This window comes from Bufo gargarizans, chromosome 2 (genome assembly GCF_014858855.1).
Source record: "Bufo gargarizans isolate SCDJY-AF-19 chromosome 2, ASM1485885v1, whole genome shotgun sequence".
In the NCBI taxonomy this organism is placed as follows: Eukaryota; Metazoa; Chordata; class Amphibia; order Anura; family Bufonidae; genus Bufo; species Bufo gargarizans.
The window spans coordinates 199,976,449-200,000,138 of NC_058081.1; the positions used below are offsets into that span (position 1 = coordinate 199,976,449).

The 23,690-nt window shown below is 46.9% G+C and overlaps 1 protein-coding gene across 1 annotated transcript in view; it reads right to left on the bottom strand.

Annotated features, from left to right (window-relative positions):
* The window catches only part of PSTPIP1 (proline-serine-threonine phosphatase interacting protein 1), a 118,798-nt gene that overhangs the window by 16,325 nt on the left and 78,783 nt on the right, over window positions 1-23,690 (bottom strand). The gene's annotated exons all lie outside the window — the stretch shown is intronic.

Genomic DNA, 23,690 nt, shown 5'->3' on the forward strand with positions numbered 1-23,690 from the left:
CTGTAAACCTCCACAGTGCAAAGAGAAAAGTAACCAAACCTTTGAATTTAATTACCTGTAGATGCCCCTTTGGAGCCATCACCTGCACCAAATATCCTTGTAACTGCAAATAAGATTTGTGGATGGGTCTTTGTGGTTCATACCACCATGTTTTAATGGGAAGCAGAAACAGTTTTGGATTTGAACATACTGTATTTGTCCGTCAAATACCCGGGAGTTGGCCGGGCTTGTCTCTGTGGACCTGATATACTTCATCCTACAACCTTCTACATGGCGGTGAGCTCTATAAAATGTTTTATCTTTCTGTAGTAGATGTCCACTAGAGATGAGGCAATTTCATATTTTGAAATTCGCTTGCGCTTCGTTTGGTGGTGAAAGCAGAATTGCATTATGGATTGTGTTACCACGGACCATAACTCAATTCCATGACGGAGAGCATAACGGAATGCCTTTGGAGGCATTCCGCTATTTATTCCGTCATAATAGAAGTCTATGGCCTGCATAACGGATCTGTGCTGTTATGTCCACCTTAAATAAGCTCATCCCTAATGTCCACCCTAAATAAGCTACTGTGATAACACAAGTTTTACTATGGTAGGTAGCAGTGACATCACAAATGTGTTTCCACAAGGTAAGTAAGGCTGGGTTCACACGGGTGAGATTTCCGCGCGGGTGCAATGCGTGAGGTGAACGCATTTCACCCGCACTGAATCCAGACCTATTCACTTCAATGGGGCTGTGCAGATGAGCGGTGATTTTCACGTATCACTTGTGCGTTGCGTGAAAATCGCAGCATGTTCTATATTGTGCGTTTTTTACACAACGCAGGCCCCATAGAAGTGAATGGGGCTGCGTGAAAATCGCAAGCAAGTGCGGATGCGGTGCGATTTTCACGCATGGTTGCTAAGATGAAAGTCTATTCACTGTATTATTTTCCCTTATAACAATTCTTTAATACAGAATGCTTAGTAGAAGGTCAATTGAGGGTTAAAACAATAAATAAATTAACTCACCTGCTCCAATTGATTGCGTAGCTGCCTGTCTCCTGTTCTTTCTTCAAGACCTGTCAAAGGAGCTGAGGTGACATCACTGTGCTCATCACAGGATACATCACATGATCCATCACCATGGTGATGGACCATGTGATGAGCTCAGTGACAACACCACAGGTCCTTTGACAGGTCCTGAAGAAAGAACAGGAGACCGCTGTTCCGTTAGATTTCCCTACCTGTGATATTTCCATACCCTTCCTGCTGTGACACGGCCGCACCGGACATGACATGAGGAGGTGTGCCGCGCCACACAGGCGCACAACGACAGAGTAGGGAAATTTCACAGCAGAGTTAGCTGGACACCGGCCGACACTGCGCATGCGCCGGGAGCCTCACCAGATTTTAGGGTTGGGAAAAATTATGCGCCAGTGCGCAGGCGCGGTGATCGGATGGATGTTCTCAGCTGGACAGCGGCCGACACTGCGCATGCGCTGGGAGCCTCACCAGCGGTTAGGGAAGAGAAAAATTACGGGACAGTACTTTTTCCCATGCACAGTGTCGGCCAGGGAGCTGAGAACATCCATCCGATCACTGCGCACTGGCCCGTAATTTTTCCATACCCTAATCGCTGGTGAGACTCCCAGCGCATGCTCAGTGTCGGCCGGTGTCCAGCTAACTCTGCTGTGAAATTTCCCTACCCCATTGTTGTGCGCCTGCGCGGCGTGGCACACCTCCTCACGTCATGTCCGGTGCGGCCGGAAGTGACGAGGGTAGGGAAATCTCACGAGGTAGGGAAATCTAACGGAACACAGGCAGCTACGCGATCAATTGGAGGTTAGTTAATTATAATTTTTTTTAACCCTCAAGTGACCTTCTACTAAGCATTCTGTATTAAGAATGCTATTATTTTCCCTTATAACCATGTTATAAGGAAAAATAATAAAATTTACAGAATACTGAACCCAAACCCGAACTTCTATGAAGAAGTCCGTGTTCGGGTCTGGGTACCAAACATGCCGATTTTTCTCACGCGTTTACAAAACGCATTAAAACGCTTTGCACTCGCGTGGAAAAATCGCACATGTTCCCGCAACGCATCCGCATCTTTTCCTGCTACTCACCCGCAACGCCCGTGTGAACCCAGCCTTAGGCCTAGTTCACACGAGCGTATGGCTTTTATAGTTTTTTGCGGTTAGTTTTTCACAGATCCGTTGTTGCGTTTTTGTGTTTCCGTTTCCTTTCCGTTTTTCCGTTCCATTTTTCCGTATGCCATGTACAGTATACAGTAATTACATAGAAAAAATTGGGCTGGGCATAACATTTTCAATAGATGGTTCAGCAAAAATGGAACGGATACGGAAGACATACGGATGCATTTCCGTATGTGTTCCGTTTTTTTTTTGCGGACCCATTGACTTGAATGCGGGCAATATTAGGACATGTTCTATCTTTCAACGGAACGGAAATACGGAAACGGAATGCATACGGAGTACATTCCCTTTTTTTGGTGGAACCATTGAAATGAATGGTTCCGTATATGGACCGTATACGGAACACAAAAAAACGACCTGTACACTCGCAAAAAAAAACGTTTGTGTGAACTAGGCCTTAGGCCTCTTTCACACTACCGTATGGCTATTTCAGTGTTTTGCGGTCCGTTTTTCACGGATCCGTTGTTCCGTTTTTTTTGTTTCCGTTGTGTTTCCGTTTCATTTCCGTTTTTCCGATTCGTTTTTCCATATGGCATATACAGTATACAGTAATTACATAGAAAAAATTTGGCTGGGCATAACATTTTCAATAGATGGTTCCGCAAAAACGGAACGGAAGACATGAGGATGCATTTCCGTATGTGTTCCTTTTTTTTTGCGGACCCATTGACTTGAATGGAGCCACAGAACGTGATTTGCGGGCAATAATAGGACATGTTTTATCTTTCAACGGCCCGCAAAACGGAAAAAAAAATACGGTAGTGTGAAAGAGGCCTTATACTGTGAAATCAACATGGTAGAGCGGATTTTTGAAACGATCTATAAGCAAAGGTGTCTCTGTTGCCTGGATCAACCAATCATAGTGCAGTGTTCTGATTGGTTGCTATGGGCAACAAAAGCAGTTTTTCTATTAGACAGTTTCATAAGTCTGCTCCTGTATTTCTGTTAGTTAAGTTATTGTGACATCCGGTGGCCATCTTGTTCACACACAAACCATGCAACAGCGCCACATCTTTCCTCAGGTTCACCGAATCCAGGCTGATTTTCTTTGCGCTTTTGGTGCTGTTTTTCACAGGTTTTTTTCAGCTTCCCATTCATTTCAATTAGAGAATCAGCGCAGATTTCACTCAACGATGCCAAGTGGAAAAAAAGCAAGTTCTGCCTCCCACTGAAATAAATGGGAGGCTTTTTAGAGGTGCTTTTTGGCATGGAAAACACGGAAGAAACAGCCCCAAAAAATGTAATGTGAATGGGCCCTAAGGACACTGACAGTTTACACAGAAAGGGAACCACTGTTGGGAATAGCGATTACCGGCTGGGTGTCCTGATTAGGGTCCCCAGACATAAGTTTGCTTGCCAGAAATACCAAGCCCGCCCCTGGTGACATGACAGCTGTGTTTCTGTCATGTAAATTACTGTGACAGAACAATAATTTTTTGTCAGGTAAGCTGCTGTGACATCACACACGGGTTTCATAAACGTACGCTTCTGAGACATCACAAATGGGTTTCATAAAGGTAAGCTGTTGTGACATCACACATGGGTTTCATAAAGGTAAGCTGTTGTGACATCACACATGGGTTTCATAAAGGTAAGCTGTTGTGACATCACACATGGGTTTCATAAAGGTAAGCTGTTGTGACATCACACATGGGTTTCATAAAGGTAAGCTGTTGTGACATCACACATGGGTTTCATAAAGGTAACCTGCTGTGACATCACAAGTAGGTTTCATAAAGGTAAGCTGCTGTGACATCACACATGGGTTTCATAAAGGTAAGCTGTTGTAACATCACACATGGGTATCATAAAGGTAAGCTGTTGTGACATCACACATGGGTTTCATAAAGGTAAGCTGTTGTGACATCACACATGGGTTTCATAAAGGTAAGCTGTTGTGACATCACACATGGGTTTCATAAAGGTAAGCTGCTGTGACATCACACATGGGTTTCATAAAGGTAAGCTGTTGTGACATCACACATGGGTTTCATAAAGGTAAGCTGCTGTGACATCACACATGGGTTTCATAAAGGTAAGCTGTTGTGACATCACACATGGGTTTCATAAAGGTAAGCTGCTGTGACATCATACATGGGTTTCATAAAGGTAAGCTGTTGTGACATCACAAGTGGGTTTCATAAAGGTAAGCTGTTGTAACATCACACATGGGTTTCATAAAGGTAAGCTGTTGTGACATCACAAATGGGTTTCATAAAGGTAAGCTGCTGTGACATCACACATGGGTTTCATAAAGGTAAGCTGTTGTGACATCACACATGGGTTTCATAAAGGTAAGCTGCTGTGACATCACACATGGGTTTCATAAAGGTAAGCTGTTGTGACATCACACATGGGTTTCATAAAGGTAAGCTGCTGTGACATCATACATGGGTTTCATAAAGGTAAGCTGTTGTGACATCACAAGTGGGTTTCATAAAGGTAAGCTGTTGTGACATCACAAATGGGTTTCACAAAGGTAAGCTGTTGTGACATCACAAATGGGTTTCATAAAGGTAAGCTGTTGTGACATCACACATGGGTTTCATAAAGGGAAGCTGCTGTGACATCACACATGGGTTTCATAAAGGTAGGCTGTTGTGACATCACACATGGGTTTCATAAAGGTAAGCTGTTGTGACATCATACATGGGTTTCATAAAGGTAAGCTGTTGTGACATCACACATGGGTTTCATAAGGTAAGCTGTTGTGACATCACACATGGGTTTCATAAAGGTAAGCTGCTGTGACATCACAAATGTGTTTCATAAAGGTAACCTGCTGTGACATCACAAGTGGGTTTCATAAAGGTAAGCTGTTGTGACATCACACATGGGTTTTATAAAGGTAGGCTGTTGTGACATCACACATGGGTTTCATAAAGGTAAGTGCTGTGACATCACAAGTGGGTTTCATAAACGTACGCTTCTGAGACATCACACATGGGTTTCATAAAGGTAAGCTGCTGTGACATCACACATGGGTTTCATAAAGGTAAGTTGTTGTGACATCACACATGGGTTTTATAAAGGTAAGCTGCTGTGACATCACACTTGGGTTTCATAAAGGTAAGTTGTTGTGACATCACACATGGGTTTCATAAAGGTAAGCTGTTGTGACATCACAAGTGGGTTTCATAAAGGTAAGCTGTTGTGACATCACACATGGGTTTTATAAAGGTAGGCTGTTGTGACATCACACATGGGTTTCATAAAGGTAAGTTGTTGTGACATCACACATGGGTTTCATAAAGGTAAGCTGTTGTGACATCACAAATGGGTTTCATAAAGGTAACCTGCTGTGACATCACAAGTGGGTTTCATAAAGGTAAGCTGCTGTGACATCACAAGTGGGTTTCATACAGGTAAGCTGTTGTGACATCACACATGGGTTTCATAAAGGTAAGCTGTTGTGACATCACACATGGGTTTCATAAAGGTAAGTTGTTGTGACATCATACATGGGTTTCATAAAGGTAAGCTGCTGTGACATCACACATGGGTTTCATAAAGGTAAGCTGTTGTGACATCACACATGGGTTTCATAAAGGTAAGCTGTTGTGACATCACACATGGGTTTGTAAAGGTAAGCTGTTGTGACATCACACATGGTTTCATAAAGGTAAGGTGCTGTGACATCACACATGGGTTTCATAAAGGTAAGCTGTTGTGACATCACACATGGGTTTGTAAAGGTAAGCTGTTGTGACATCACACATGGTTTCATAAAGGTAAGGTGCTGTGACATCACACATGGGTTTCATAAAGGTAAGCTGTTGTGACATCACAAATGGGTTTCATAAAGGTAAGCTGTTGTGACATCACACATGGGTTTCACAAAGGTAAGCTGCTGTGACATCACACATGAGTTTCATAAAGGTAACCTGCTGTGACATCACACATGGGTTTCATAAAGGTAAGCTGCTGTGACATCACACATGAGTTTCATAAAGGTAAGCTGTTGTGACATCACACATGGGTTTCATAAAGGTAAGCTGTTGTGACATCACACATGGGTTTCATAAAGGTAAGTTGTTGTGACATCACACATGGGTTTCATAAAGGTAAGCTGCTGTGACATCACACATGTGTTTCATAAAGGTAAGTGTAGTGTCCCACTAGGTAAAGGTGGGCACTGCACAGGTTAATGTGTTTCATTGCATTAAATGTCATGCGTTTGTTTTCCCTGTATTATCTGGGTGTCAGGCCTGTCAGGGTGTAGTGTAGCCTCCCGGACGTTAGAGGGAGCTAGAGAGCCCTAGATACATATAGGAAGGCCCAGACAGGAGAGAGTTAGTTCATTCCAGGGGACTAGAGGAGTCACTTCGTCCACCTGAAGCTCCTGAGGCTAGAATTAGCTCAGTAGAGACACCCCAGTAGTGATGGGAAGTTCGGATCTTTCAGCTGAATCGGTTCATTTGAATCAGCTCATTCAAATGAACCGATTCATGAATCGGATCTTCGGTTCACTTCATGAGCCGGCAGAGGCAAGTGAACTGAAGATCAATGCGCATGCTCAGCTCATCGAATCTTCGGTTCACTTGCTGAGTCGGCTCTCAAGTGAACCGAAGGTCAGGAGGGACTCGCTCCTGGCAAACACAGCTCTGCTGCAGTGGAGCAGACTGTGATAATTGTCTGAGAGTTTTAGTTAAAAGAATCGTGTCACCGAGTCCCTACCAGACTTCCTGCTCTGCTACAGCATGTAGCAGAGCTGTGTGTGTACAGGGTGCATGTAGCAGTGTAGCATCATGCTACACTGCTGCATGCACCCTGTACACACACAGCTCTGCTACATGCTAGATTAATGCCCCCCTTCCCCCCGGACGGACGGACTTACAGGGAGCCGCAGAGCAGGGAGCCTGGCAGGGACTTGGTGACTCACAGTTCTTTTAACTAAAAATAATCAAATGAGTCTCTGACTCATTCGATTCTTTTAACTAATAGACTCAGACGATTCTCTGAGTCCCTGCGACTCCCCCTGTGCTGGTAGGCAGTGCTGGCTGCCTCTGATTGGTTGGAGGGCGGGGAGGGGCGGGGCTAGCGTCCACTGCCGGCTCCTATTTCACTGCCTGCTGCTGCCTCTATGCTGATCTGACTGAGCCGTTTCATTCGGATCGGCTCAGTCAGAGGAACCGACTCTTCCGGATCAGTGAACTGAATCGGTTCAAAAGAACGATTCGTTCATGATCCGGACATCACTACACCCCAGTCGCAGGATCCAACCTCCTGGGAGAAACCTACAGTTATCCACCTTACAAGAGAAGGCGATCCAGGGTAAGCTAAGTAACCCTGATGGACAGTGCAGCAAGAGTATAATACCTGAGGAGGAAAGTAACCAAGGATATAAGCCACCCTTTTAGGCATCCGGGCCTTGGGAGATATAAAGCCAGAGCAGGAGTTCTAGAAAGGACACTGTACATTGATTCTGAGGAAAGGTACAACCTGCTGCTGAGTGCTTGTAAAGTTTACCCTCTGCGTATCTTGCATGACTATTGCCTGCCTTGTTGTGAATGAGCCCCCTTGTGGAACTGTAATATAAAGACTGTACTACACCTGCTGTACAAAGTTGGATTGTCCAGTAAAGTTACGTTTGGTTCACCATATACTTGTGTACCTCCATCATTCCAACCACCAACCGCCGTGCCACCGTCCAAAGGCACTGGCGTCACGAATACCACAGGGACCTTGCCCCAGGCACACAAAATACCTGTAACATCCAGGGCACCTCATCCACCATCAGGCCTGGTCCCTATCTACAGAGCGTGCCCCAGAGGAACCGTGTCTACCTCTCCTTCACTGCCACGCGCCTGCCCAGGGTTCTTCAAATATAGTGAGTACCCTCGATTGCCCATAACCGTGACCTCACTTCGTCATACCCTGCAGGTCTGGCGTGTTGCATAAATTGGCGTCACGAACAGGATCCGAATATTCCTGCGCCATAGCGGATTTAAAAACTGTGTGCTGAAAATTGTCTTAAAGTGACATGCCCCAATTGTTTTATTGAAAATTGCTGGACCAAAGTGAACTGTAATAATTGCGGTGTGAAGATTGCATTGTATGGACTATTTTCTGCCGATTTGAGTCACCGCTTGCTGTCAGTGAATAGACAGCCATATTGCCCATTTAACTTGATCGGATTACAAGGGCGCCTCGTGGAGCTGTTTGGCGCGAAAAAGAGTACTTTGGCGCGAAAAGAATCAGGCGGAGCCATCGCCCAGCCAACCAGGAAGAAGAACCCCGCCTACCTGAGTCCCGGAGCTACGAGAGGCCGCGCCTACCTGCTGACGCGGTACGTAGGACGTCCGACACCCGTAGCTGCGCATCTCGCGAGACTTGGAGCGAGCACCACCGGAGTGAGTACCGACTTTAAAAACTTTTGCCGGCTTCTCCGCTTACCTGTCCGGAAGCTTCCCGACCCCTGCCAAGGCACCGGAGGGATCCCCGCTAGTAGTGAAAGACTTGTCTGAAAAAAAAAAGTTAAAGTTACTGCCATAGCCGCTCCGGTCCGCTCCGCTACATTTAAAGGGCCATACCCACCTAGCAACGCCATGTCCGCGGTCGAGGAAATCGCACAGGCAGCCCCAGTCGAGCCTGCTGAAGTACCCGCGGCCGACTCTGGGGCCCCTGCCGCCGCGGCACCGCCAAGCCTGATGCCGCTAACCATGCCGTACTATTTCGGGGCCCCCTGGTTCCCACGTTATTCAGGGGAAGCCCACAAGTTAAAAGACTTTAGGGAACAGATACTGGCTCTGTTCCGGCTTTATCCCATCAATGCTGAGCAGCAAATGGAGATCCTCTTAGCTCAGTTAGAAGGGGCCGCCCGCAGGGAAGTAATGTCATGGCCCCGTTCTGAGAAAAATAGCCTGGAACAGATCTTTGAACGTTTGGGCACCACGTTTGAAGCCAGAACGGTGTCAGAAGTTAAAATGCGTTTCTTCAGCAGAAAGCAGCAGCCTGGAGAGTCGCTCTGTGATTTTGCTCTGTCCTTACAGGAGACGCTGAGAGCTGTAGTCCAAGTGGATCCTAAAGAAGCTGAGGACCAGGACCGGACTCTTAGGGAGCAATTCATTGCAGGCATAAGTACTGAGCATTTAAAGGGCCAGCTATGGATGTTGTCAGCTCAACACCCTCACTGTACATTCTTGGATTTTAAAGAATTGGCCATCAGCATCCTAGGCCAGAACCCTGCTCCAGGGCCAGCAACCTTCCCTGAACCCCAGGCTTGTCAGCCAAAGACTGTTAATGTGGGGTCTGCAGGAGTCGGTCAAGCCACCCAAGCTCCAGTCACAGATGTAGTGGCAGCACTAATGGAGCAAGTGAACTATCTTACTCTAAGTCTAGAGAAGGTGTGCAAGAAGATAGAGGAGTGGGAGAGACCATTGTTACTAGAAGATGAAGGTCCTTTTCCTCCAAGGCTCCCACCTGCATATGGAGATGTGTATCCAAAGGAGCCTGATGGGCGACCGAAGTACCGGCCCAGAAGTAGAAAACAGCCTGTCTGCCATCACTGCAAGAAATATGGACATACTGAATCCATGTGCTGGCAGTTAAACGAGTAACCCCTGAGGCAGAGGACCGCCCCTCGGGAGGTAGAACAGAAGGTCCAAAGGATCCAAAATGGATGCCTAAGTATGTGGGATCCCGTCCAAAAATTAATATATGTATCAACGGGATACCCTTTGAGGCCCTGTTAGACACTGGGTCACAGGTCACCACCATTCACTGGCCTGCCTTTGACAAGTTCTGGGATCCAAGTCTCCTCACCCAGCCACCAGAGTCCTGGCTAGATATTATCGCTAGCAACGGTAAGCCAGTGAAAGTGCATGGGTATTGGGAACCTACTCTTCAGGTGGGAGAAGCCACCCTGCCACAGCAAGGCGTGATTGTGGTGCAAGCCGGAGGTAAAGGACACCCTGTGATCTTAGGGACTAATGTTCTTAAAAATTGTTACTCCGAAGTGCTTGAAGCATTGAATCAAACCATATCATCCGCCTCACCTGCTTCCAGAAGAGTTATTCAGAAAACTATTAGCGTGCTGTGCGCTCAACAAAGGTTCGCCAACAAGAAAGGAGAAATTTGCACTGTCCGGATCCGGGATAACCGGCCGGTGATTTTGCCTCCAAATTCCCAGATCATCCTGTGGTGCCGTGCTGTATTAGGGATCCAGGGCCAGGACTATCAAGCCCTAGTGGAACCTATTCCTATTAAGGATCATCCTTTCGTACGGACAGCCAAGAGCATGGTGACCGTGTCTCAAGGTAAAGTGCCTGTTCGTTTAATCAACTTTGGTGATCATCCCGTTACTCTCTTTAAACACTACCCCGTTGCTCAGCTTTTCCAGGTGTCTTTCCAGGATGTGATCCGTCTGCCTGCCGCGGAGGCGTTCCAGACCGCGCAGAACATCAGCACCCCAACGGCATCCTGGTGGGAAGAACTACATGTGGGGGACGAATCCACCCCAAAGGAGCAACTAGAGGGAGTCCTGAAGCTGGTGAAGGAGCACCAGCAGGCTTTCAGCAAACACTCCACAGACTATGGAGAGGTCAGTGTAATCCAACACACCATACCCACTGGCTCTCACCCTCCTATTAAGGAGAGGCACAGACCCATACCACCTACTACCTATCAGTCTGTGAAAGAAATGATACAAGAGATGAAAGACTCTAATATAATCCGGGACAGCCATAGTCCCTGGGCTGCGCCCCTAGTACTTGTGCGAAAAAAAGATGGCAGCATAAGGTTCTGCGTGGATTACAGGAAAATTAATCAAATCACCCACAAAGATGCATATCCATTGCCACGCATTGAGGAGTCCTTGACTGCCCTGGGGTCGTCCGCCTATTTCTCCACCTTGGACTTAACCAGTGGGTACTGGCAGGTACCCATGGCCCCAGAAGATCGAGAAAAGACTGCTTTCACTACACCTATGGGCCTGTTTGAATTCAATTATATGCCATTTGGACTGTGTAATGCTCCAGGAACGTTCCAGAGGCTGATGGAACGTTGTTTAGGCCATAGGAATTTTGAGACGGTGCTATTATACCTGGATGACGTCATTATATACTCCAAGACGTATGAGGACCATCTAAAGCACCTGGGTGAGGTGTTTCAAGTTCTTACTAAATATTGCCTCAAAATCAAGCCATCCAAGTGCCACCTGCTGAAACCAGCCATCAAATATCTCGGGCACATTGTCAGTGCCGAGGGAGTACAGCCTGATCCTGACAAACTTGCTGCTGTCCGTAACTGGCCTACTCCTACGACCGTGAAAGAGGTGAGAAGCTTTCTCAGTTTTGCAGGGTATTATAGGCGTTTCATCCCGCATTTCGCACAAATTGCGGATCCCATCCAGGAACTCTTGAGGGGTCATCCAAAGAAGAGCCCAAAGACTCCTATTCCTGTTGAGTGGAATGAAGAGCGGGAAATTGCCTTCCAACTCCTAAAGAAGAAGTTGACTGAACCCCCTGTTCTGGGTTACCCAGATTATCAGAAGCCATTCCACCTCTACACAGATGCCAGCAAAAGAGGCCTGGGGGCCGTGTTGGCTCAAGTGCAAGATAACAAAGAAAGGGTGATTGCCTACGCCAGCCGATCCCTGAAGGGAGCTGAGAAGAACGGCCAGAATTACAGTTCTTTCAAGCTGGAGTTTCTTGCCTTAGTGTGGGCTGTGACTGAAAAGTTTAAGGACTATCTCGCTGCCACACCGTTTGTTGCCTTCACAGATAATCCCCTGGCGCATCTGAATACAGCCAAATTAGGGGCACTGGAGCAAAGATGGGCCTCCCGCCTGGCCAACTATGATTTTACTGTGAAGTACCGGGCAGGCCGCTCCAATGAGAACGCTGATGCTCTGTCACGACTCCCCACTACAGAAGCCCCAGATGAACCGAAAGATGCCTGGGAAGAGCGTTCTATAATAAATTTACCCAGCAGGATAATATACGTACTGCAGATTCCCCTGCTGCTGATCCTTCCTCATCAGATGGTCCTGAGTCCAGAGGCGATCAAGAAAGATGGATTAAGCTCCAGTCCGAAAGTAGAGTCCTCGGTGAACTGCTCGACTTCCTTACCAGTGGAAAAGTCCCTGAGAGGATCCGCAGGAAGAGTGCAGACCCAGAGCTAGTGAGACTGTGGAGACATCGCCATCAACTATTCCTTCAAAAGGGCCTGTTGCTCAGAAGGAGTCTGGATCCAGTGTCCTATGATAGAGTGTATCAAATCCTCCTGCCACGTCGGGATGCCAGCCTGGTGCTGGATATGTATCACAATCAGTCCAGACACTTCGGTGTGCAAAAGACTGAGGCCACCATTCGCAGAAGATTCTATTGGATCGGGATGAGAGAAGATATTGAGAAATGGTGCCTAGAATGCACTGCCTGTGCTGTGGGGCGGACTGAACGCCATGACCAGAGGGCGCCTCTCCATCCCATCGTAAGTAAGGCTCCTTTAGAACTTGTGGCCATTGATCATGTAAAGTTAGAGCCGAGTCGCGCAGGGTATACATATGCCATGACTATAATTGATCATTTCACTAAGTTTGTCGTAGCAGTGCCTGTGAAAGACCTGACAGCCAAGACCACAGCGGAGGCGTTCTGGAAGCATTTCCTGCTGCCCTACGGTTGCCCAGAACGGATCCTCACCGATCAAGGGTCTGCGTTTGAGTCACAGCTGTTCCATGAGATGTGCCTGCTACACAACTGCCAGAAGGTCCGGACCACCGCTTATCATCCGCAAGGTAACGGACTCTGTGAGAAAATGAATAAGACTCTCATTGAAATGCTGAGAGCAGTACCCCCTGAGACGAGGGGAGATTGGCCTACTCTGTTGCCGCAGCTTATGTACACGTACAACAACACCATCCATTGTTCCACCGGCTACACCCCGTTCTATTTGATGTTCGGCCGACAAGGGAGATTGCCTGCGGACCACTCCCCAGGGGTACAGGTTCCGGATGAGATTAACCCACTGCCCAAGACTGATTGGGTAGTGGAACACCAAAGGCGTCTTCTTAATGCTAAGGAGATTGTCCAGGAATGGATGGAGATTGTTCGAGGAAGGCAGCAGAAAGACTTTGACCAGACTGCCCATGCGGGACCCCTGGCTCTGGGAGACAAGGTATGGTTGAAAAACAACCACCGGACCAGCAAGTTAGACAGCAAATGGGAAAGGATTCCCTACCTTATCACTGCCATACCCAATGCTGCGGCCCACATTTACCAGATCTCCAGGGAAGGAAAAGGTCCCCAAGTTGTTCACAGGAACCGCCTCAAGCCCTGTATAGAAGGAGAACCAGCGGCGGAGGAGATGGAACCTGAGCCTACTGAGGAAGAGTTGCCGGCTCCACCTATGGACCCTATGCAGGCTGTGGAGAACTTAATCCATGATAAAGAGCCGCTCCACTGGGCCGTCACGCATTGGTTGAATTTGTTGGTTCCTGCTCCTGTTCCTGTTAGCCCTCAGCCTCCTGAAGAAGCTCCAGAGGCAATGGGCTCCTCTGACATTCCTGAAGCCAGGCAGGAAGAATCCCTGCCAGTAAGGAGGTCTACCCGTTCTACCAGGGGGCATCGACCTGTGAGGTTTGTGGACTACATTATGGGCCCAGGTAGCTCCTCACGGGAAACCCCTGTTTAACCATTGCAAGCCTGGGTACGGACTCATGTTGTTCTTTGAGCCTCCAAGGACTTATGTTTATTTACTTTTATACGGACTATCCTGGTTTATGGATACGCTGTGCCAGGTTAGCGCCCCTGTTCCCTCACATTATCCTGAGAGAAGAGAACGACGCCCCTTGTCACCACTCCTTCCAGTGATCCATATTGCCCACTGTTATGTTGTTAAATGTGGTGAATACTGTTATATGCATGTTCTCGCCTGTCTTTCAGGTTGCGTTCCAGATGGGCGGATCCTCCATGTTGCGCCGAGGACGGGCAACGTTATAGCGTGGGGGTATGTAGTGTCCCACTAGGTAAAGGTGGGCACTGCACAGGTTAATGTGTTTCATTGCATTAAATGTCATGCATTTGTTTTCCCTGTATTATCTGGGTGTCAGGCCTGTCAGGGTGTAGTTTAGCCTCCCGGACGTTAGAGGGAGCTAGAGAGCCCTAGATACATATAGGAAGGCCCAGACAGGAGAGAGTTAGTTCATTCCAGGGGACTAGAGGAGTCACTTTGTCCACCTGAAGCTCCTGAGGCTAGAATTAGCTCAGTAGAGACACCCCAGTCGCAGGATCCAACCTCCTGGGAGAAACCTACAGTTATCCACCTTACAAGAGAAGGCGATCCAGGGTAAGCTAAGTAACCCTGATGGACAGTGCAGCAAGAGTATAATACCTGAGGAGGAAAGTAACCAAGGATTTAAGCCACCCTTTTAGGCATCCGGGCCTTGGGACATATAAAGCCAGAGCAGGAGTTCTAGAAAGGACACTGTACATTGATTCTGAGGAAAGGTACAACCTGCTGCTGAGTGCTTGTAAAGTTTACCCTCTGCGTATCTTGCATGACTATTGCCTGCCTTGTTGTGAATGAGCCCCCTTGTGGAACTGTAATATAAAGACTGTACTACACCTGCTGTACAAAGTTGGATTGTCCAGTAAAGTTACGTTTGGTTCACCATATACTTGTGTACCTCCATCATTCCAACCACCAACCGGCGTGCCACCGTCCAAAGGCACTGGCGTCACGAATACCACAGGGACCTTGCCCCAGGCACACAAAATACCTGTAACATCCAGGGCACCTCATCCACCATCAGGCCTGGTCCCTATCTACAGAGCGTGCCCCAGAGGAACCGTGTCTACCTCTCCTTCACTGCCACGCGCCTGCCCAGGGTTCTTCAAATATAGTGAGTACCCTCGATTGCCCATAACCGTGACCTCACTTCGTCATACCCTGCAGGTCTGGCGTGTTGCATAAGCTGTTGTGACATCACACATGGGTTTCATAAAGGTAAGCTGTTGTGACATCCCACATGGGTTTCATAAAGGTAACCTGCTGTGATATCACACATGGGTTTCATAAAGGTAAGCTGTTGTGACATCATAAATGAGTTTCATAAAGGTAACCTGCTGTGACATCACACATGGGTTTCATAAAGGTAAGCTGTTGTGACATCACACATGGGTTTGTAAAGGTAAGCTGTTGTGACATCACACATGGTTTCATAAAGGTAAGGTGCTGTGACATCACACATGGGTTTCATAAAGGTAAGCTGTTGTGACATCACACATGGGTTTCATAAAGGTAAGATGTTGTGACATCACAAGTGGGTTTCATAAAGGTAAGTTGCTGTGACATCACACATGGGTTTCATAAAGGTAAGCTATTGTGACATCACACATGGGTTTCATAAAGGTAAGCTGCTGTGACATCACACATGGGTTTCATAAAGGTAACCTGCTGTGACATCACACATGGGTTTCATAAAGGTAAGCTGCTGTGACATCACACATGGGTTTCATAAAGGTAACCTGCTGTGACATCACACATGGGTTTCATAAAGGTAACCTGCTGTGACATCACAAGTGGGTTTCATAAAGGTAAGCTGCTGTGACATCACAAGTGGGTTTCATAAAGGTAAGCTGTTGTGACATCACACATGGGTTTCATAAAGGTAGGCTGTTGTGACATCACAAATGGGTTTCATAAAGGTAACCTGCTGTGACACATCACAAATGGGTTTCATAAAGGTAACCTGCTGTGACACATCACAAATGGGTTTCATAAAGGTAACCTGCTGTGACATCACAAGTGGGTTTCATAAAGGTAAGCTGCTGTTACATCACAAGTGGGTTTCATAAAGGTAAGCTGCTGTGACATCACACATGGGTTTCATAAAGGTAAGTTGTTGTGACATCACACATGGGTTTCATAAAGGTAACCTGCTGTGACATCACAAGTGGGTTTCATAAAGGTAAGCTGCTGTTACATCACAAGTGGGTTTCATAAAGGTAAGCTATTGTGACATCACAAATGGGTTTCATAAAGGTAACCTGCTGTGACACATCACAAATGGGTTTCATAAAGGTAAGCTGTTGTGACATCACACATGGGTTTCATAAAGGTAAGGTGCTGTGACATTACAAGTGGGTTTCATAAACGTACGCTTCTGAGACATCACACATGAGTTTCATAAAGGTAAGCTGCTGTGACATCACACATGGGTTTCATAAAGGTAAGTTGTTGTGACATTACACATGGGTTTCATAAAGGTAAGCTGTTGTGACATCACAAATGGAATTCATAAAGGTAACCTGCTGTGACATCACACATGGGTTTCATAAAGGTAAGGTGCTGTGACATCACACATGGGTTTCATAAAGGTAAGCTGCTGTGACACATCACAAATGGGTTTCATAAAGGTAAGCTGTTGTGACATCACACATGGGTTTCATAAAGGTAAGGTGCTGTGACATCACACATGGGTTTCATAAAGGTAAGTTGTTGTGACATCACACATGGGTTTCATAAAGGTAAGGTGCTGTGACATCACACATGGGTTTCATAAAGGTAAGCTGCTGTGACATCACACATGGGTTTCATAAAGGTAACCTGCTGTGACATCACAAGTGGGTTTCATAAAGGTAAGCTGCTGTGACATAACAAGTGGGTTTCATAAAGGTAAGCTATTGTGACATCACAAATGGGTTTCATAAAGGTAACCTGCTGTGACATCACAAGTGGGTTTCATAAAGGTAAGCTGCTGTGACATAACAAGTGGGTTTCATAAAGGTAAGCTATTGTGACATCACACATGGGTTTCATAAAGGTAACCTGCTGTGACATCACAAGTGGGTTTCATAAAGGTAAGCTGCTGTGACATAACAAGTGGGTTTCATAAAGGTAAGCTGTTGTGACATCACAAATGGGTTTCATAAAGGTAAGCTGTTGTGACATCACAAATGGGTTTCATAAAGGTAACCTGCTGTGACATCACAAGTGGGTTTCATAAAGGTAAGCTGCTGTTACATCACAAGTGGGTTTCATACAGGTAAGCTGTTGTGACATCACACATGGGTTTCATAAAGGTAAGCTGTTGTGACATCACACATGGGTTTCATAAAGGTAAGCTGCTGTTACATCACAAGTGGGTTTCATAAAGGTAAGCTGTTGTGACATCACACATGGGTTTCATAAAGGTAAGCTGTTGTGACATCACACATGGGTTTCATAAAGGTAAGCTGTTGTGACATCACAAGTGGGTTTCATAAAGGTAAGCTGTTGTGACATCACACATGGGTTTCATAAAGGTAAGCTGTTGTGACATCACACATGGGTTTCATAAAGGTAAGCTGTTGTGACATCACACATGGGTTTCATAAAGGTAAGCTGTTGTGACATCACACATGGGTTTCATAAAGGTAAGCTGTTGTGACATCACACATGGGTTTCATAAAGGTAAGCTGTTGTGACATCACAAGTGGGTTTCATAAAGGTAAGCTGTTGTGACATCACACATGGGTTTCATAAAGGTAAGCTGTTGTGACATCACACATGGGTTTCATAAAGGTAAGCTGTTGTGACATCACACATGGGTTTCATAAAGGTAAGCTGTTGTGATATCACACATGGGTTTCATAAAGGTAAGCTGTTGTGACATCACACATGGGTTTCATAAAGGTAAGCTGTTGTGACATCTCACATGGGTTTCATAAAGGTAAGCTGCTGTGACATCACACATGGGTTTCATAAAGGAAACCTGCTGTGACATCACACATGGGTTTCATAAAGGTAAGCTGTTGTGACATCACACATGGGTTTCATAAAGGTAAGCTGTTGTGACATCACACATGGGTTTCATAAAGGTAGGCTGTTGTGAGATCACAAGTGGGTTTCATAAAGGTAAGCTGCTGTGACATCACACATGGGTTTCATAAAGGTAAGCTGCTGTGACATCACAAGTGGGTTTCATAAAGGTAAGCTGCTGTAACATCACAAGTGGGTTCTGTCAGCTAACTGCTGTGACATTAGTACTATCTATGTCAAAAAAGCGTGTGACATAATCAATGGATACCATGGAGTAAGTTGCTGTACTTCCCCAAGATATTAACACAGGTAATATGGGGTGATAATATGTGTATTTTTATCCGGTAACTGCTGATCACAACTTTCTTCCTTGTAGTCCGCCTGATGAAAGCCATTAAAAGGTATCAGACCTGCAATACTCTTATATTGTTTCTCTTGATGAGAGCACTAAACTAACGTTCTTTCTGTGATGTAAGCTGCTGTGACATCCGAGCTGACTTATACAGTATGTAATGCCAACGTAGGATTTGGAAATCAGGGACGAGTATCCTTAACTTGTATAGAATATCTGGACCTGAATCACAGAGATGAAGCTCTAGTTAATAGCACAAAAAATTACAACTATAGAGGGAGCATTAAAAATGGGCTAGTAATTCATATTCAGTGAAAAATAATTCAATGCTTTGAAAAGTTATAATGCCCCCTAGTGGACGTTATAATGAATAGTTAATCATTGTGAATTTGTTTAATTTGTCTTTTTAAACTAAAACCGCTCTCAAATTAGCGTGACAGATTAGGTCCGGATGCGTTCAGTGAAACTAACACCATTTTGCAAGAAAGTTCAGTCAGTTTTGTCTGTGATTGCGTTTAGTTGTTCAGTTTTTTCCACGCGGGTGCAATGTGTTTTGATGCATTTTTCACGCGCGTGATAAAAAACTGAAGGTTTACAAACAACATCTCTTAGCAACCATCAGTGAAAAACTGAAATATAACTTTTATAGTATACTAATAAACCTCTAGGTGCAGGGGGGGCGTTGCCTCTGCTCCTAGAGGCTCTGTTCTCCCACTTCTGGCCACGCCCTGCTACACTAGATTGACAGGGCCAGGCAGCGTTGGTCTCCTACTGCCGGCCCCGTCTGCCATGTATCGCGCCTGCGCCGCCCCGTTCAGGATTCGGCGCAGGCACAGTGAGTGACGGGCACTCGTCGGCTGCCGGCTTCCTCACTGCGCTTGCACCGAATACTGAACGGCGCAAGATTTCCCCAGCGCACAGGGCCGGCAGTGGGAGGTGAAGGCTGCCTGGCCCTGTCAATCTAGTATAGCAGGGCGTGGCCAGAGGTGGGAGAACAGAGCCTCTAGGGGCAGGGGCAACGCCCGCCCCCCTGCACCTAGGGGCTAATTAGCATACTATAAAAGTTATATTTCTGGAGTAATGGGGGCATGGATAAAAGTCGGAATAGGCTAGTTAGGCTCAGCTGACATTAGCACATCGCTAATGTCAGCTAGTTTAATAGGGTTCATTCTGGTGACAGAAACCCTTTAATAATCTAGAAATTATAAACATGTTGTAAATGCATCTAATAACACAGTGCCTAAACACGTTTTCCATTTTTATTGCTCTAATGCGTCTGAAACAAAGGCGGATTGGCAATGTACTCAGCGGTGGATTAGGAACTTAAAGTGGCCCTGTAAAAAAACTAAAAGTGGCCCCATGTTGTAGGTGGGTCCAAGTTGAGAGAAGGCGGGGCAACAGAAATAGGCAGAGCCAACATATGTAGGCAGGGACAACAGAAGTAGCCAGGGCCAGAAATACCAAAGTGCAGAACAGCAGGGGCACCGGGCCATGGATGGCCTGCTGTGATATCATTATCATGTTGCCAGCCGTGCTCCTAACAATAAGGTCTTTTTACACCCGGTGGCCAGATAGAAGTTATAACAAAGGACCTAAGGCTCCACCCGCCTAGATGAGTATTTCTCTTTTTTTATTATATTATCATTCGGGGGGGGGGGGTACAACTACTGTGTAGGGGGGCATAAATACTGTGTGTGGGCACAGTGGGGGCTTAATTACTTTGTGGGGGCACTAAGGGGACAACATTATTCTGAAGGGAAAGCACTACTGTAAGGGGGGCATAAATACTGTGCGGGGGCACTAAGGAGGCATAAATACTGTGTGGGGGCACTAAGGAGGCATAAATACTGTGCGGGGGCTCTAAGGAGGCATAAATACTGTACGGGGGCTCTAAGGAGGCATAAATACTGTGCGGGGGCTCTAAGGGGGCATAAATACTGTGCGGGGGCTCTAAGGAGGCCTAAATACTGTGTGGGGGCACTAAGGAGGCATAAATACTCTGCGGGGGCACTAAGGAGGCATAAATACTGTGCGGGGGCTCTAAGGAGGCATAAATACTGTGCGGGGGCTCTAAGGGGGCATAAATACTGTGCGGGGGCTCTAAGGAGGCATAAATACTGTGCGGGGGCTCTAAGGGGGCATAAATACTGTGCGGGGGCTCTAAGGAGGCCTAAATACTGTGTGGGGGTTCTAAGGAAACATAAATACTGTGCGGGGGCTCTAAGGAGGCATAAATACTGTGCAGGGGCTCTAAGGAGGCATAAATACTGTGCGGGGGCACTAAGGAGGCATAAATACTGTGCGGGGGCACTAAGGAGGCATAAATACTGTGCGGGGGCACTAAGGAGGCATAAATACTGTGCGGGGGCTCTAAGGAGGCCTAAATACTGTGCGGGGGCACTAAGGAGGCATAAATACTGTGCGGGGGCACTAAGGAGGCATAAATACTGTGCGTAGGATCTAAGGAGGCATAAATACTGTGCAGGGGCTCTAAGGAGGCATAAACACTGTGCGGGGGCTCTAAGGAGGCATAAATACTGTGCGGGGGCACTAAGGAGGCATAAATACTGTGCAGGGGCAATATTGTGGCATAAATACTGTGCGGGGGCTCTAAGGAGGCATAAATACTGTGCGGGGGCACTAAGGAGGCATAAACACTGTGCTGGGGCTCTAAGGAGGCATAAACACTGTGCTGGGGCTCTAAGGAGGCATAAATACTGTGCGGGGGCACTAAGGAGGCATAAATACTGTGCGGGGGCACTAAGGAGGCATAAATACTGTGCGGGGGCACTAAGGAGGCATAAACACTGTGCGGGGGCACTAAGGAGGCATAAACACTGTGCGGGGGCACCTAGGAGGCATAAATACTGTGCGGGGGCACTAAGGAGGCATAAATACTGTGCAGGGGCACTAAGGAGGCATAATTACTGTGCGGGGGCACTAAGGAGGCATAAACACTGTGCGGGGGGCTCTAAGGAGGCATAAACACTGTGCGGGGGCACTAAGGAGGCATAAATACTGTGCGGGGGCACTAAGGAGGCATAAATACTGTGCGGGGGCTCAAAGGAGGCATAAATACTGTGCGGGGGCACTAAGGAGGCATAAACACTGTGCGGGGGCTCTAAGGAGGCATAAATACTGTGCGGGTGCTCTAAGGAGGCATAAACACTGTGCGGGGGCTCTAAGGAGGCATAAATACTGTGCGGGGGCTCTAAGGAGGCATAAATACTGTGCGGGGGCTCTAAGGAGGCATAAATACTGTGCGGGGGCACTAAGGAGGCATAAATACTGTGCGGGGGCTCTAAGGAGGCATAAATACTGTGCGGGGGCTCTAAGGAAGCATAAATACTGTGCGGGGGCTCTAAGGAGGCATAAACACTGTGCGGGGGCTCTAAGGAGGCATAAATACTGTGTGGGGGCTCTAAGGAGGCATAAATACTGTGCGGGGGCACTAAGGAGGCATAAATACTGTGCAGGGGCAATATTGTGGCATAAATACTGTGCGGGGGCTCTAAGGAGGCATAAATACTGTGCGGGGGCTCTAAGGAGGCATAAATACTGTGCGGGGGCTCTAAGGAGGCATAAATACTGTGCAGGGGCACTAAGGAGGCATAAATACTGTGCGGGGGCACTAAGGAGGCATAAATACTGTGCGGGGGCTCTAAGGAGGCATAAATACTGTGCAGGGGCACTAAGGAGGCATAAATACTGTGCGGGGGCTCTAAGGAGGCATAAATACTGTGCGGGGGATCTAAGGAGGCATAAATACTGTGCGGGGGCTCTAAGGAGGCATAAACACTGTGCGGGGGATCTAAGGAGGCATAAACACTGTGCGGGGCTCTAAGGAGGCATAAACACTGTGCGGGGGCTCTAAGGAGGCATAAATACTGTGCGGGAGCACTAAGGAGGCATAAATACTGTGCGGGGGCTCTAAGGAGGCATAAACACTGTGCGGGGGCTCTAAGGAGGCATAAATACTGTGCGGGGGCTCTAAGGGGGCATAAATACTGTGCGGGGGCTCTAAGGAGGCATAAATACTGTGCGGGAGCACTAAGGAGGCATAAATACTGTGCGGGGGCTCTAAGGAGGCATAAACACTGTGCGGGGGCTCTAAGGAGGCATAAACACTGTGCGGGGGCACTAAGGAGGCATAAATACTGTGCAGGGGCAATATTGTGGCATAAATACTGTGTGGGGGCACTAAGGAGGCATAAATACTGTGCGGGGGCTCTAAGGAGGCATAAATACTGTGCAGGGGCAATATTGTGGCATAAATACTGTGTGGGGGCACTAAGGAGGCATAAATACTGTGCGGGGGCACTAAGGAGGCATAAATACTGTGCGGGGGCTCTAAGGAGGCATAAATACTGTGCGGGGGCTCTAAGGAGGCATAAATACTGTGCAGGGGCAATATTGTGGCATAAATACTGTGTGGGGGTAAGAAGGGGGAATAACTACTGTGCGGGGGCTCTAAGGAGGCATAAATACTGTGCGGGGGCAATATTGTGGCATAAATGATGTGTATGCGCACTATGGAGACATTCTACTGTGTGGGGGAACTATGAAGGCATAAGCACTGTGTGGGGGTAAGAAGGGGGAATAACTACTGTGTGGGGGCACTAAGGAGGCATAAATACTGTATGGGGGTAAGAAGGGGGAATAACTACTGTGTGGGGGCACTAAGGAGACTGGATAGTATTGAGCATGTGTAGATAGGAATTAGGCGGATCTAGACGAGTGGCGTTGCCGCAGCGTGCTAAGTGCACCATTGCTATTATCCCTCTGGGCTTTTCACAAGTTAGGAGGTGTGTTGTGTGAACCATGCCTAATGGATTGCTTACCCCGCCTACTTGGATTGGCCCCCACCTTCAACCAGTTTGGTCCTGCCTACAAAACGGAGACAGCTTTTAAGCTTTGAGTTCCCAATCTGCCCCTGATCTGAAATAAGAAGAATGAACTTTTCAAAACGTCTTGATTAAAAATATCCCACCGTTTGTGTCTACAGTTTCTATTCAGATTTATTTGTCTCTTTCCACCACATTGTTTTATTGTCCGTTAAACATATCCATTTTTACTCAGGGACTTTAGAAAAAAATAACGCGTTTACTTGACACTACTTTGTGTTCCTGTTGAAGTTTCTTCTGGATGGCAAAGCTGAGATATCTGCACTATTCAATCCAGCAAAAAATGCATGGAGATTTCTGGCGCAAGCTGGCCAAAAAAATAAAGACAATTGAAAGTAATAGTTAAAAAAAAAAATGCACACCTCTTGTCCAAAAAAAGCCAAAATGTAACCAGTCATAGGTTGCACAATTCAAACTTCACCTCTTTTTTGCTACATTTGCCTTGTTTTCATGGGGGAGGGGGGAAGGGAAAAAAAAACCTGTCCTAAAA